The 16,724-nt window shown below is 36.9% G+C and overlaps 2 long non-coding RNA genes and 1 other non-coding gene across 4 annotated transcripts in view; all 3 read left to right on the top strand.

The window, feature by feature from the left end:
- LOC107949298 (uncharacterized) overlaps positions 1 to 10,641 on the top strand; it is a 45,421-nt gene extending 34,780 nt beyond the window's left edge. The window contains exons 5-7 of one of the 2 annotated variants that reach the window (XR_005925620.1): positions 9,403 to 9,471; positions 10,193 to 10,280; positions 10,463 to 10,641. This is a non-coding gene — a long non-coding RNA (uncharacterized lncRNA). The other variant, XR_005925619.1, reaches the window with a different exon arrangement.
- Positions 10,642 to 10,728: 87 nt separating this feature from the next.
- Positions 10,729 to 11,709, top strand: LOC121228142 (uncharacterized). The gene is made up of 2 exons (XR_005925618.1): positions 10,729 to 10,971; positions 11,657 to 11,709. It is a non-coding gene; the product is annotated as an uncharacterized lncRNA (long non-coding RNA).
- Positions 11,710 to 12,596: 887 nt separating this feature from the next.
- LOC121228813 (small nucleolar RNA R71) lies at positions 12,597 to 12,703 on the top strand. Its single transcript, XR_005926389.1, has one exon. It is a non-coding gene; the product is annotated as a small nucleolar RNA R71 (small nucleolar RNA).
- The last annotated feature ends 4,021 nt before the right edge of the window (positions 12,704 to 16,724 follow it).

Here is a 16,724-nt window from a genome sequence, read left to right as displayed (position 1 = left end):
TTAATCATTTGAACATCAAAAAGAGAAACTCAAGGTACTTAACCCATATATACATTAGACATTAGAGTCACATATATATGAAATCATGAATCAACTCAACATATTAGCCCACACTCTCTTTTAGCCGATTATCTAAGCCAAGATAAAAGCATCAATATGCTTGCCTCTAACCGAATACATGCAACACCAATCTACCTCATGTGGCCGAATATGGATGTCCATGTTGAGGCCGATTATATGCTTAATACTTCCTACAAATATGGTTACTTGTATTGACTACATACCATTTTGTTTCAAGTTCGAAACTCGGCTAATACATATATATACACTAGTAATCAAATACTAACATTTGCACTTCACCTTACTACCAATTCTCATCTACTTCCTACCATGGCCGAATGCATCAAGACACCATACCATTTCAATTTTGGTCATGGGTTAAACAAAGAACTTAATGTCTATCTCAAAAATGCTAAAAAGAAAATCCAAGAGTCATCAATCACCATCACATATATCATTACAAAGCTTCACACTTAGCATGCAAATGACATCAACAGAAGTCCACCTTAGCCGAAACTTAACTCATCTTCATGCTTCATCACCACAACATCAAACACCAACCAAGAAGACAACACCCATGGCCGAATATCATCTCCATCTCATAGCAAAGATTTAAACCATGGGCTAGGTAGAACTCAAGCTAACAACTAAAAATATGCATGAATCGCATGGAACAACATCAACATACCTTAGTCTAGTGAACCACCATAGCCGATTTTCTCTAAGCTCTTTCCCTTCTTTTTCTTTCTTCTATTCGGCCAAGTTGAACAACATGAGAACTTTTTCTTTTTTTTTTCTTCATCATTTTCCTTTTCATTATTTTATTACCATGCTCCTTATTTTATCATTCCTCCCATGAAACACTAACATAACATGTTTATAATACCTTTTTACCCATAGCATGGCCGGCCACCATCCCAACTTTTGGGTATTTTGACATGCAAGGACAACATTTTCTAGCATGCATCAATAGGCCACTTTAACATTTGCCTAGCACATTTCTAAATTTTCTCACACAAGTCCTATTTAGCTAAATTCACTTACAATTAACAAAATTCAAACATGAAATTTTCACACATGCCTATATACATATAATAAGCATAAAATATAATGGTTAATTATTTTTATGACTCAGTCTTGTGGTCCCGAAACCACTTTCCGACTAGGGTCAATTTAGGGCTGTCACAACTCTCCCCCTCTTAAGAAATTTTCGTCCCCGAAAATCTTACAGGTAAATAGTTTTGGGTATCGTTCTTTCATAGAGTTCTCAGTCTCCCAAGTAGCTTCTTCCATCCCGTGTTTGAGCCATAACACTTTTACTAAAGGAACCTTTTTGTTTCGTAACTCTTTCACTTCACGAGCTAGGATACGAATCGGTTCTTCTTCTTAACTCATATCGGGTTGAATTTCAACCTCTGATGGATTAATTATGTGCGATGGATCAGATCTGTAACGTCGAAGCATCGAAACATGAAAGACGTCGTGAATCTTTTCAAGTTCAGGGGGCAAAATCAATCTATACGCAACTGGACCGACTCGTTCGGATATTTCATATGGCCCGATAAACCTCGGACTCAATTTGCCCTTACGCCCAAATCTGAGTATCTTTTTCCAAGGTGAAACTTTAAGAAACACTTTATCTCCCACCAAATACTCAATGTCCTTTCGTTTCAAATCCGCGTACGACTTCTGACGATCTGATGCTGCCTTCAGACTTTCACGAATTATTTTTACTTTCTGCTCAGCATCTTTAATCAAATCAACTCCAAAAATTTTACTTTCACCGAGCTCGGTCCAAAACAATGGTGTATGGCATTTTTGACCGTACAAAGCCTCGTAAGGCGCCATCTTAATGCTTGACTGAAAACTATTGTTGTAAGCGAACTCAATCAAAGGTAGATATCATTCCCATGAAGCACTAAACTCAAGGATGTAGCATCTCAACATATCCTCGAGTATCTGAATTATCCGCTCGGATTGACCATCGGTTTGGGGATGAAAATCGGTGCTAAAATGCAAATTGGTACCCAAAGCTTCTTGCAATTTCTTCCAAAATCGCGAGGTGAATCTCGGATCTCTATCCGACACAATAGAAATGGGTACCCAGTGTAATCTCACAATCTGAGAAACATACAATTCAACTAGTTTATCCAGTGAATAATTTGTACGTATGGGAATAAAATGAGCCGACTTAGTCAGTCTATCAACAACAACCCAAATCGCATCTTTCTTACTTGTCGACAATGACAACCCAGACACAAAATCTATCGTGACTCGATCCCATTTCCATTCAGGTATCATGATCGGCTGGAGTAAACCCGTAGGCACTTGATGTTCCGCTTTCACTTGTTGGCATATTAAACACTTCAAAACAAAATCGGAAATGTCTCATCTCATACCATGCCACCAAAACTGACGTCTCAGATCGTTGTACATTTTCGTTCTCCCCGGGTGAATTGACATTCGGGTACTATGAGCTTCGTTCAGAATCATCGAAATAAGTTCTGAATTTCTTGGAACACACAAACGACTTCTGAACCTCAAATAATCGTCGTCATCAATTTGAAACTCTGATTCCCTATCCGAAACACATTCAGCCCGTTTTGCAACCAATTCATCATCGACTTTCTGTGCTTCACGAATTTGATGAATCAACAATGGTCTAGCCTTTAATTCTGCTACTAACACATTGTTGGATAGAATAGACAAGTGTACATTCATCGCTCGTAAAGCAAACAGTGATTTACGACTCAAAGCATCCGCAACCACATTAGCCTTTCCCAGGTGATAGTCAATGACAAGCTCATAATCTTTTAACAACTTAAGCCAACGTCTTTGTCGCAGATTCAAGTCTCTTTGAGTCATCAAATATTTGAGACTTTTGTGATCCGAATATACATGGCACTTCTCACCAAATAAGTAATGTCGTCATATTTTCAAAGCGAATACGATGGCAGCCAGTTCGAGATCATGGGTTGGATAATTTTTCTCATGTGGCTTCAGTTGTCTCGACGCATAAGCTACAACTCGATCTTCTTGCATCAATACACAACCCAACCCAAGTAAGGATGCATCACTATAAATGACAAACTCCTTGCCTGATTCGGGCTGCACTAGTACTGGAGCTTCCGTCAAATGAGTTTTCAATTGATCGAAACTTTTCTGACACTTTTCTGTCCATTCAAACTTAACATCTTTCTGAAGTAGTTTCGTCATTGGTGTGGCTATCATCGAGTAACCTTTTACAAACCTTCGGTAGTAACCGGTAAGTCCCAAAAAGCTCCGAACCTCAGTAATATTTCTCGGAGGCTTCCAGTTAAGTATGGCTGAAATTTTGCTCGGATCAACTTGAATACCCGATGCGGATACCACATGACCCAAGAAGCTCACCTCTCTTAACCAGAACTCACACTTACTGAACTTAGCATATAACTGCTTATCTCGTAAAATCTGCAACACTAATCTCAGGTGCTTAGCATGCTCGGTTTCATCTATTGAGTAGACCAAGATGTCATCAATAAACACAACTACAAACTGGTCCAGATACTGTCTGAAGACCCGATTCATCAGATCCATAAATACCGCAGGGGCATTAGTGAGCCCAAGCGGCATCACTAAGAACTCGTAGTGACCGTATCTCATTCTGAAAGCTGTTTTGGGTATATCCGAATCTCGAATTCGCAACTGATAACAACCCGATCTCAAATCTATCTTTGAAAACACTGAGGCTCCCTTTAGTTGATCAAACAAATCGTCAATGCGCGGTATCGGATATTTATTCTTTATTGTCACCTTATTCAGCTGACGATAGTCGATGCACAACCTCATGGTTCCGTCCTTCTTTTTCACAAACAATACTGGTGCACCCCAAGGTGAGAAACTTGGTCGAGCGAAACCTCTATCCGTCAACTCTTGCAACTGAGCTTTCAATTCCTTTAATTCTGTTGGTTCCATACGATACGGAGCTATCGAAATCGGTGTAGTCCTAGGTACAAGCTCGATACCAAACTCTACCTCCCGAACAGGTGGTAAACCCGGTAATTCTTCGGGAAAAACATCCAGATATTCACAAACCACCGGCACAGATTCAGGCTTCTTTTCTAACTCTCTGTCATCAAGTACATACGCAAGGTATGCTTTGCACCCCTTTCTTACATATTTCTGAGCCAACATCGATGATATTACAGCTGGCGACCCATTCAAGTCAGTAGACTTAACTCGAATCATCTCATTATTTGCACACCTCAAATCGATAGTTTTTCTTTTGCAATTCACAACTGCATCCTGAACGGTTAGCCAATCCATACCGAGAATAACATCAAATTCATCAAACGGTAAAAGCATCAAATTGGCCGGAAAGCAGGAACCTCTAATTTCTAAGGGACATTTCTTACACACTTTATCGACAAGCACATAACGACCCAAGGGATTTTACACCCGAATTACGAACTCAGTAGACTCAACAGGTAAAGTCTTACTGGTTGCTAAGGTTTCACATATATAAGAATGAGTAGAACCAGGGTCAATCAAAGCAATCACATTAGTATCAAAGAGAGTGAAAGTACCGGTAATAACATCAGGCGAAGAAGCATCCTCGCGTGCACGTATAGCATAAGCTCTAGCAGGCGCACGAGCCTCAGATTTGGTTGTAGCATCTCTAGATCCTCTCTGACCGCCACTAGCATTGCCCGTGTTTCTAGACGGTCTACCCCGAGCAGTAGTAGCACCTGGTTTCCCACTCTGATTTACATTTTGTTTAGACAGTCTCGGGCAATCCTTGATAAAATGGTCAGCTGATCCGCATTTATAACAGGAGCAGTCATGGAATCTACAACTCCCTGAATGCCATTTACCACAATACTGGCACTCTGTTCTGTCTCGACGATCGTTTCCAAAACTGGCGACCGAAGTGACTCGTGTACTCACAGGGGGTCGGTCACGATCTCGTTTAGAAAAACCGAAGTGTCTCTAGACCGACCTAAGTCATCTCTAAATTTCTTTGATGATTGTTGGAAGGGCTTTCCCGAAGATCTCTTACGAAACTCCTTTGGTCCCATATCAGCTTTCCTTTTTCTCCTTACTGAGCTCCTCAGCTTTGCAAGCTCGCTCGACAAGTACCACAAATTCTCGGATTTCTAAAATGCCAACATACAGCTTTATATCATCATTCAGTCCATCTTCGAAACGTTTACACATCACAGCTTCTGAAGAAATGCATTCTCGTGCGTACCAGCTAAGCCTTACAAATTTTCGTTCATAGTCGGTAACCGACATAGAACCTTGTTTAAGTTCAAGAAATTCCTTCCGTTTTTGGTCAATGAATCTCTGACTGATATACTTCTTTCGAAACTCGGTTTGGAAAAACTCCCAAGTTACTTACTCTCTGGGCACAACAGAAATCAACGTATTCCACCAATAGTAGGCAGAATCACGTAGCAAGGAGATAGTACACTTTAAGCATTCATCGGGTGTGCAAGATAGTTCATCAAGTACCCGAATAGTGTTATCCAACCAAAATTCAGCTTGCTCGGCGTCGTCGCTGTCCGTAGCTTTAAATTCAGTAGCCCCGTGTTTTCGGATTCTGTCAACTGGGGGCTTATTTGACCTTATTTGGTCAGTGACCGGAGGCATTGCAGGTGCGGGGGTTGTATTACTCGGGAATGGGGGTTGTGGAACAGCCGTATTAGTTCGAATGTATTGGTTGAACCAATCATTCATCACGCTATAAAAAGCTTGTCTAGCTTCATCGTTCGGATTACTAGCAAAAGGTTGAGAGTCCGCCGGCGCTGTCCCTTGCGTGGGAGCAGGTGCTACACTCTCAAGATCATCAGCTACCGTTCGGTTGGGATCGGGATCCATTACTATAAATAAACACATTTTCAATTGTCAAAAATCACCACACTATCAAATAATCGCATAATGGCATGTATAGCTAGACCCAAACGTATTACGGTAGTCGTAGAATCGACTAAACCGTAGCTCTGATACCAATAAAATTATAACACCCCATACCCGAGATCGTTGCCGGAGTCGAACACGAGGTATTTACGGACTTATTTCATTGACTTACACAGTTCATTTTTTTTATTTCCAGACAAGCTGGCTAACTGCATCACAGTCACTTTAAAAATCATATCTCGAGTTCCGAAGCACGAAAACTGATTCCGTAAATTTTCCCTGAAACTAGACTCATATATCCATCTACAAATTTTTTTCTAGAATTTTTGATTGGGCCAATTAGTACAGTTTATTAGTTAAAGTCTCCCCTGTTTCAGGGTTCGACTGCTCTGACCTTCATGCATTACGACTTATATATCTCCCTGTACAGGGCTTCAATACTTATTCCGTTTGTTTCTAATGAAACTAGACTCGAAACTGAATCTATAAATATATGGCATGACTTCTAATTATCTCTGGTTAATTTATAGTGAATTTCCAAAGTCAGATCAGGGGATCCAGAAATTGCTCTGGCCCTATTCCACGAAAACTTAAATATCTCTCAAAATACGACTCATATGATCATTTCGTTTCTTCCATATGAAATTATATTCATCAAGGTTCGATTACATAATTTATTCACTATTTAATTCCATTCCTACTATTTTTAATGATTTTTCAAATTTACATCACTGCTGCTGTCAGCATCTGCCTTTAAGGTAGACTTTACCTATTTCATAGTTTCCATGATTCAACTAGCCCTTTAGCATATATAGCACAAAATATGATCATGATTAACCATTCCAATGGCCAATCATTGCCAAGCATATCCACACCTCTCAATAACCATATACATACAAAATGATTATATCACTATGCTCAAAATATATAAGCCATTTTCGCATGGCTATCCAAATATATACAACACCAAAGTACTTGACTATTAAAAAAAGGGCAGTCCTATACATGCCATTAGCAGAGTTCAACTAAAAGAGTACCAAAAGGGCTTTGATAGTGTGGACAACTTCGACTTTGACAATCCCGAGTCCGATAGCTGACGAACCAAAATCTATAAAACAGAGAATCAAAGAAACGGAATAAGCATTTTAATGCTTAGTAAGTTTTGAGCAATGAAATTAGGCACAATTGAAGTATAGCATTCATGTGACTAAACGGATAATTTCATATACACACATTCTCAAAACCATACCTACTTCACATTACCAACCCTTATACTCATACATAAGAGATCAACTTAACCAAAAGCCGGAAGCTCATTAATCGACTGAGCGAATACTATTTAAAAGGAATCAACTAATCCAATGCATATACGAAACATACCTCATCGTTGGGATTTTACGAGCATATTAATTGAAATTATTACAGCAAGATCGCTCATTCCCAAACCAAGTACCATCGGGATTTAACCGGATATAGCTACTGGCTCAAATGCCTTCGGGACTTAGCCCGGATATAGTAGTTCGCACAAATGCCTCCGGGACTTAGCCCGGATATAGCAACTCGCACAAATGCCTTCGGGACTTAGCCCGGAAATAGTAACTCGCACAAATTCCTTCGGGACTTAGCCCGGAATTAGTAACTCGCACAAATGCCTTCGGGACTTAGCCCGGAATTAGTAACTCGCACAAATGCCTTCGGGACTTTGCCCCGTTATCATCCGAATATTCATGCACATATCAGTAAATCATGACACATCTTTATTTCATTTTCATAACTAGAATTCAAACACAAGTCAATTATTAAGCATTCCCATTTTCGGCTCAATAGCCACATACAAACAGCATGATTTGGTTTGCTTTATGTCATGATCTCTATGCACATACGGCTACCCATCATACGTATAGACTAATTAACTCAACATATAATTCAAGTAGAATCATTATATCACCGTATATTTGTTATGCTTATACGTCATGACTTAATCAAATCGTAAACTAAGTTTCATTACTCGAAAACTTACCTCGGATGTTGTCGAACGATTTCGACCGCTTTTCGATCACTTTTTCCTTCCCTTTATCGGATTTAGTTCCCCTTTGCTCTTGAGCTTAATTTAACAAATAAATTGATTTAATCATTTGAACATCAAAAAGAGAAACTCAAGGTACTTAACCCATATATACATTAGACATTAGAGTCACATATATATGAAATCATGAATCAACTCAACATATTAGCCCACACTCTCTTTTAGCCGATTATCTAAGCCAAGATAAAAGCATCAATATGCTTGCCTCTAACCGAATACATGCAACACCAATCTACCTCATGTGGCCGAATATGCATGTCCATGTTGAGGCCGATTATATGCTTAATACTTCCTACAAATATGGTTACTTGTATTGACTACATACCATTTTGTTTCAAGTTCGAAACTCGGCTAATACATATATATACACTAGTAATCAAATACTAACATTTGCACTTCACCTTACTACCAATTCTCATCTACTTCCTACCATGGTCGAATGCATCAAGACACCATACCATTTCAATTTTGGTCATGGGTTAAACAAAGAACTTAATGTCTATCTCAAAAATGCTAAAAAGAAAATCCAAGAGTCATCAATCACCATCACATATATCATTACAAAGCTTCACACTTAGCATGCAAATGACATCAACAGAAGTCCACCTTAGCCGAAACTTAACTCATCTTCATGCCTCATCACCACAACATCAAACACCAACCAAGAAGACAACACCCATGGCCGAATATCATCTCCATCTCATAGCAAAGATTTAAACCATGGGCTAGGTAGAACTCAAGCTAACAACTAAAAATATGCATGAATCGCATGGAACAACATCAACATACCTTAGTCTAGTGAACCACCATAGTCGATTTTCTCCAAGCTCTTTCCCTTCTTTTTCTTTCTTCTATTCGGCCAAGTTGAACAACATGAGAACTTTTTTCTTTTTTTTTCTTCATCATTTTCCTTTTCATTATTTTATTACCATGCTCCTTATTTTATCATTCCTCCCATGAAACACTAACATAACATGTTTATAATACCTTTTTACCCATAGCATGGCCGGCCACCATCCCAACTTTTGGGTATTTTGACATGCAAGGACAACATTTTCTAGCATGCATCAATAGGCCACTTTAACATTTGCCTAGCACATTTCTAAATTTTCTCACACAAGTCCTATTTAGCTAAATTCACTTACAATTAACAAAATTCAAACATGAAATTTTCACACATGCCTATATACATATAATAAGCATCAAATATAATGGTTAATTATTTTTATGACTCGGTCTTGTGGTCCCGAAACCACTTTCCGACTAGGGTCAATTTAGGGCTGTCACAGTTTTGACTTATAAATGGGTACTCTTTAATTTTTTTTGGGTAATTATTCATGCATTACACTTTTTAACAGGTTTGTTTTTAAGATTAAAATGCCCTCAGATGTTCGAGTTCAGTTAATCAATGACTTGGCAGACATAGAGTAAGTACTTATTTCTGCTACTACTGCTCTCTCTCTCTCTCTCAGCTAACACATAAATAATTGATAAATATTTGATGCTCTGAACAATGAATGTATCATAAAACTGGTTATAATTATAAAAGAACCAAAAAGACAGAGAAGTACGCCCAAGACAATTTGGTAAATAAGCATAATTTATTTAATGTATAGCTTAAGACTTTTATTGCAAGTATTATGTAAGTGCCTGATTTGGAGTTTCATTTAGAGCATTCTTAGCCAAATGATGTTTTAGCTCCATTAGTTGATTTTATTTATTATTGCTAGTCGCCACATTTGAGATCTAGTATTTCCTTTACTAAGGCTTTTTGTTAGCTGCTGGAAGTTTTCCTTTTTTCTTTTTGGCCAAGGTTTTTTTTTTTTGATAAACTTTTTGGCCAAGTTGTTGAATGTTCTAATTGGGGCCTGAATGTGGAACTTTGCTTCATCAACATAAATACGCTTAGATAGGAGATTGAAGAACAATTGACTAGTAGATGGTATTTAAAAATGCTATTGGCATTGTTTTAGAATAATGAAAGAAGTGACAATTAAATATCTCTTTGTTTTCATATGTTCAAAGAGATGTTAATTTGATAATCATATTTCATTCTGTTCCTGATATTGTATAATAGGTGTTGATTGTGGAAAGTATATCAGATAGTAGTAGCTAATGGCTTCAATTGATATGTCTTACCATTTGCAGGTATCGATTGAGTTTTGGGTGCAATGATAAGTTGCAACTGGGATCTCTCATTGCTATTTTCACAAAAGCTAGATCTGCCCTAGTTGCGGTAGTGAAATAGCTATTTCAAGCTTGGCCTTGTTTCTTCTCCCAATCTCATAATGTTCTTTCTGTATGATTTAAGCCTCTGACAAATAGAAAGTGTTTTTCTTATGTAGTCCATGGTCGTGAATACCTAAAGAATGTAGTTTTCAGGCCCTAAAGATGTTTATTTATTTATTTATTTTGCAGTGATTTTTGCTTCTTATGAGCTCTCAGATCCTTCATGTTTTGCTTCTTAAACAATGCTTAGCTTATGGTAAAGTGATTTATTTTGAGGGAACAAATGAGGCTCAAGTTTTAGAGGCATTGCATCTTCATTGTAGTTCCACATGGTTCTTTTTCAGTGCACCTTTCTGATGTAGTAAGTAGGACAACAGGCCAAGGTTAGAAAGTAAATATAGTTGCCCTACTCAATCAAAAGTTTTCCTCGTTTTTCTTCCCTGTTTCATCTGGGTTATAATTGGTTGTAACTCTGTTTTCGTGTTATCTTGTTTAGGTCAAAGCATTATGCGACAAGGCCTAAAATATGCATCTCAAAGACTAGATACATTTGCATGTGTTAGGTATAGAAAAAGGTGTTTCCATTTTGGTGTTAAGATTTTATGCAGTGTAGTTGCTTACTGTCTTACACTATGTTGTCCTTTTAGGCAAAATGGTTGAACAAGCAATTGAGCAAATTATGGCCTTTTGTTGCAGAGGTAAGATACTTGTTCTTATATATATTTTTGCTAAAAGATTCATAGTAGTTGCTGGTTATTTATTTCAAAAAGGCCGAGAGAGGCTTTTGTGTAACTGAGGTTTTCCACCTTAACAGATGAAATTTAGGCAGGTTGTTCAACTCTTTTGGTGCTTTCTGAAGTGAAAATAATTGAAATTGTTCTCTATGTAACTTACAATTTAGTATTTTTTTCATAGTAGATAAACCAGAATTAGACTATTGTATTGGTTGTCCGCAATATTAAGCATTCTGAGCATCAATATATTTAGATATTTTGAGGTTTAAAATTGAACTCAGGGAAGAAATAAATATAAAAACAACTAACATAGTGGATCAGGAAAATGCTTTGACATGAGCTGCTTTCTGTTTGACTTGTTTACATATCTAAATAATAGATTGTTTGAGGATAGGCCATGGATTTGGTGATATTTATTATTTAAACTATGTAGGTTTTAGATGCAACGCATGTACATGCAAAGGCACATGATTAATAACATGAACAATGACTTTTGTCGAAACAAATTCTAATTCTTGCATTATGGTGGCATTATTAAAAATTTATTTTTCCATATCATAATTCAAAGAGATCAGATAATGTGCTTTGACATATGTGGCTTTGAGGGTCGTATAAGTGATTTCCTTATTGGCCTGACTCTGGCTTACAGGTGCATACTTTGGCTTTCTGTTCCGGTGTTTTGGATTCTCTGGCGGTTGAATTGAAAGCGTCAAAGGACTTCTCTAAGTTATATGCAGGCATTGCAATACTTTGGCTTCATATAAGCTTGAACCAGCCTTCTGTTGTATATTGTTTCTTTTTTTTTTTTTGATCTTTTTCCTTCGATTAATGAGAGTTGATGATGAATTGGCATTCTTTTCTCATGAGGATGAATTTTGTTTTAGAAATTGTAATACTTTGTGTGTTTGTGTGTGTTATTTTTTATGTATTAAATTACATATTAAATCAATGTTTATGTATTAAATTTAAATTTATTAATTTTTATATTTAATTTTGAAATTTAAATTTTAATGGAAAATTTCATTTAATTAATATTTTTTATTTATCCTTAAAGTATATAGTTTAGATTTCAAATTTCAAAAATTAAACATAATATAATATTTTAATATAGAAATAAATATTATTTAATTAAAATAAAATAATTTTTTAAAAGGTCATATTTTTAGAGGTGTTTTTAGGAAAAGCGCCGCTACAGGTCATGACCTTTAGCGGCGTTTTTAGGAAAAGCGTCGCTAAAAGTCATGACCTTTAGCGGGGTTTGTGGGAAAAGTGCCGCTACAGGTCATGACCTTTAGCGGCGTTTGTGGAAAAAGCGCCGTTACAGGTCATGATCTTTAGCGGCGTCTGTGGGAAAAGCGCCGCTAAAGGTCCTGGTCTTTAGCGGCGTTTTTTCAAAAAAAGCCGCTAAAGGTCCTGATCTTTAGCGGCGTTTTTTTCTAAAAAACTCCACTAATTTTTACGGCAGTGTATATAGTGACGTTTTTTGCGGCGCTTGGGAAAGCGCCGCTAAAAGTATTAGTGGCGCTTATAAACGCCGCTAAAGGCAAAAAAAAAAACGCCGCTAAAAGTCTATTTTCCTGTAGTGCGGTAACCCATAGTGAGGGCACCTTCTCGGTAAGTCTTTGTATCTCTCCCATGCATCGTAAAGAGTTTCTAAGTCCATTTACACAAATGAAGAGATATCATTACGTAATTTAGCCATTTTAGCCGGTGAAAAATATTTTAAGAGAAATTTTGCGGTCATTTGTTCCCAATTGGTGATTGACCCTCGTGGTAATGATTTCAACCACTGTTTAGCTTTATTTCTCAATGAAAAAGGGAATAACCGAAGACGAATGGCATCATCAAAAACACCATTAATTTTAAATGTATCGCACAGTTCCAAGAAGTTTGCTAAGTGAGCGTTGAGATCCTCATCCTGCAAATCATCAAACTGAACAAATTGTTGTATCTTTTGAATAGTGTTAGGTTTTAGTTCAAAAGTATTTGCAGCTACAGCAGGTCTAACTATGCGTCTAACTGTGCTCGATTCAGTTGCTGTTAAAGAAGGTTTAGCATAATCAGACATAGTACGTAGAGTAGGATTTTGATTAACCGCAATTGCAGGAGGTAGCTGATTGTCTTGGTTTTCAGCCATCTCTTCGGTTGGGGGTTGAGTATCGTCCTCTTGCTCGTTCTCTGTGTATCTTAAGCTTCGTTTTATTTCTCTTTGATGTCTACGAACTGTGCAATCGACTTCTTCGTCAAAAAGTAGTGGTCCTGACGGGTTTCTTCTAGTCATAAACTATAAAAACCTGCCAAGAGAAAGAAAAAAGTAAATTAATAATAATAATAATAATAATAAATCGAATAAAATTAAATTCCAAGAAAAATAAATGGCTAAAGTAATAAAAATTCAGCATTCCTAATATCTTATTCCCGGGCAACGGCGCCGAAAACTTGATCGTGTGATTTCGTGATAGGTTTTAAATATTTATAATTAATCGTTCTTGAAACTAACTATTAACGCGATGTAGGCAAGTGTACCATCGAACAGTAGTATAGTTTTAGCAAGACCGAATTTTCGAACCCAAATGAACTAAAAGTACTAGTAATGACTGTCTTTTTATTATCTAGCCTAAGAATAAAGAAGTTTTGTTTTAACTAACTAATTATCTAAACTAAGAATTCACAGAGAATAAATTGGGGAATTGCTTTTAGGAAAATTGATTGAATTAAGACAATACCTAAGGAAAAATCGACCTAGACTGTATTTGTTGTTCTAACTCTAAATCGAATGATTTATTCATTTAACTTGTTCCGTAGAGATCCCTAAGTTATGTTATTATCCCTATTCAAGACTAATAACGTCTAATCCCTAGATTGAATAATTGAGACCTTTCTCTAATTAAAACCCTAGGGTTGCATTAACTCGATCTATGGATCCCCTTATTAGGTTTCACCCTAATCCGGCAAAATCTTGTCACTCTATGTCCAGGTGCACAAACAACTCCACTTAATTATGACAAATGTACTCTTAGACAGGGTCTATTCCTCCTCCGAATAAGAGCTTATCTTGAAACAATATCTTGGGATATCAAAACAAGAATTAAGAACACATAATTAAGAACAAGTTAAATATTTATCATACAATTCAGAAAATAATAACAAGATTCGTCTTAGGTTTCATTCCCCTTAGGTATTTAGGGGTTTTAGTTCATAACTAAATAAGAAAACATCTCAGAATAATATAGAATACAAAACATAAAGAAAACCCAAAACTCCTAAAGGGGAAATTGAGGAGAGATCTTCAGTCTTGATGGTGAATCCGGCTTCTGAGATGGATCAATCGGCTTCCTTGGAGTAATTCCTTACTCCCTATTCTCTGTCTACTTTCTTCCTCCTCTAGGATGTATTTATAGGTTCTGGAATGCCTAAGAGCCCTCAAAATTAGCCTTTTCCAAATTGGACTCAACTTGGGCTCGGCAAGGACACACCCATGTGAGATTACTATAGACCATGCTTAAGCCTGCCAAATTGACATGGCCGTGTGGTATGCCCGTGTGAGGAGGTCCAGGCCGTGTTGATTTCATACTTTGGCCCATTTTCTCTGTTTTTGGCCCGTTTCTCGTTCCTTTTGCTCTCATATGCTCTCCTAAGTATAATACATGAAATTAAAGCATTAGGAGCACTGAATTCACCAATTCTAATGGGAAATCATCCACAAAATGCGTTAAATATGGGGTAAAAATATGTATAAATTACGGTTTATCAAATACCCCCACACTTAAGCATTTGCTTGTCCTCAAGCAAAATTCTCAACTCATGATCAAAATAAATTCTTCTCAACTTATAATTTCTATCGATAATATCTCAAAATAATCCATAGGTAATCATACATTGAGAATTCAACTAAAAGAACATAAAAGTTTCAAACATTCCAAGTTGAGTATTTAATCGTGCAAACATAGGTGTCTCCCCTCATCTTAAGCAATTACCTTTGGTTCAGAATATCACAGGGTTTCGCATCCTCACTAAAGATTGAGTTAAAAATTACTTAACTAGAAAAATATTTAATCATCACTTACGTACAACATAACTCCTTCTTTGGCTATGGAATTTAAATACCGAAGCTTACAGCAGAAGATCACTACTAATATGTATACATATTTTTTTTAAGAACAAGTTAAATATCATAGACTAACTATTAAGAACAAGACATAGCTAAGCAATTTATTCAACTCAAATCTCGACAAAAATAGGGATTAATTTAGGGGATTTCAACAATAATAGGTTAAGGGTTACTATTAAGGGTAATACAAGAAATGGCTTGTTAGGCTCAAGGGGGTTTACTAGGGGTTAATCGTGGAGGTAGGCTTTTCATGGCATGAGTGGGTTAATCCTAAGTGCCTTAATCATTTTGACATATCAAATCAAATGGTGTGGTCTTGACATGCATAATAAAGCTAGTTCTAGAATAACAGTTCAATACTGACGCACTCAAAGCAATAATAAAAGTGAGCATGAAAGAATTAATAGATGCTCAAAAGGCTCAAAAATCTCACAAAAATTATGGCTTTTTGATGTTTAAAACTTGTGAATTCCAACTCAAAGTAATACCTAAACTTTGGGAAACAACCTAAGATTTTAAATTCTTAAAAATCAACTTATCATGCTTGATTCTCTAATGTCTTGAGGTTTACACAATCAATGCATAAATTCTTATGTTTTAATTCAAGATATATCAATCAACGTCATAAATCAATCAAAATTTATCCTAAATACGATATGAGAGCTTTTCAAGAGAACAAGGCAGTCATTCAGGGATTTTTCTGATAATGAAATAAAATACCTCCCACACTTAAGATGTACATTGCCCTCAATGAACAAAGATAGATATTAGAATATAAAAATAAGATAGGGAGAGAAGTGAAACTTCCTGTATAATGAATTTCTCGAACTAGAGTTTTGGAGAGTAATCTGCGCGAGAGTCGAGGAGGATACTCCGGCAGTGGTAGAGGTTCATTAGTCCATAAGTCTTGTGCCAAAAGAATATTATATCTAATGGTAGCTATGGTCGTGGACGATGAGGACATGGCATTCGTGGAGAACCTTTCCCGGTGGAGTTTTTTGTTCCTATGCAATGAAGAGCTTAAGGGCTCTACATAACTGTGATAAAATTAGGAACTTTTTAGGGGATTTTACGAATTATAAATTACTTATAAAAAAACAACCGAAATTGATAATTAAAAATAAAATTCTAAAATCTAATAAAAATAAAAAGTATTTTTAATAAAAATTAAAAACATAAAATAATAAATAAATGTTTTTAAACATCATCATCGTTGGATGGTTCGCGAGGTGGGACTGGCAATGAGATGTGGAGGTGCTGACAAATCTACTGTAGAGTAGCATCAATGTTGACAAATCATTGAAAACACTGCTGCTCGAATTGAGTGAGGCACTCAAAGATTTCCGTATATGAAGTTGCCGCATGAATTGGATGAGAGGGTGGTGGTGGCTGAGTCGGTGGGTCCTCGTGCTGTGGAGGGACATCATCAGGAATGTCCTCGTAGGCCTCCTCCTCAATAGATTGGGCGAGACGATATTGAGAAGGATAGGTTCCTCGGCACTTTTCGATCATCCTCATGCTAAGCATGCTCGAGATACCTTATGGAGACATCCGGCCAATGAGGGTTAAGGATGATTGTTAGGCTGCGATGCTGAAGAGCCCAAAG

Source organism: Gossypium hirsutum, chromosome A04, assembly GCF_007990345.1.
Source record: "Gossypium hirsutum isolate 1008001.06 chromosome A04, Gossypium_hirsutum_v2.1, whole genome shotgun sequence".
In the NCBI taxonomy this organism is placed as follows: Eukaryota; Viridiplantae; Streptophyta; class Magnoliopsida; order Malvales; family Malvaceae; genus Gossypium; species Gossypium hirsutum.
Note: the sequence above shows the minus strand (reverse complement) of the source record. Positions and strands in the feature narration are given on the sequence as shown.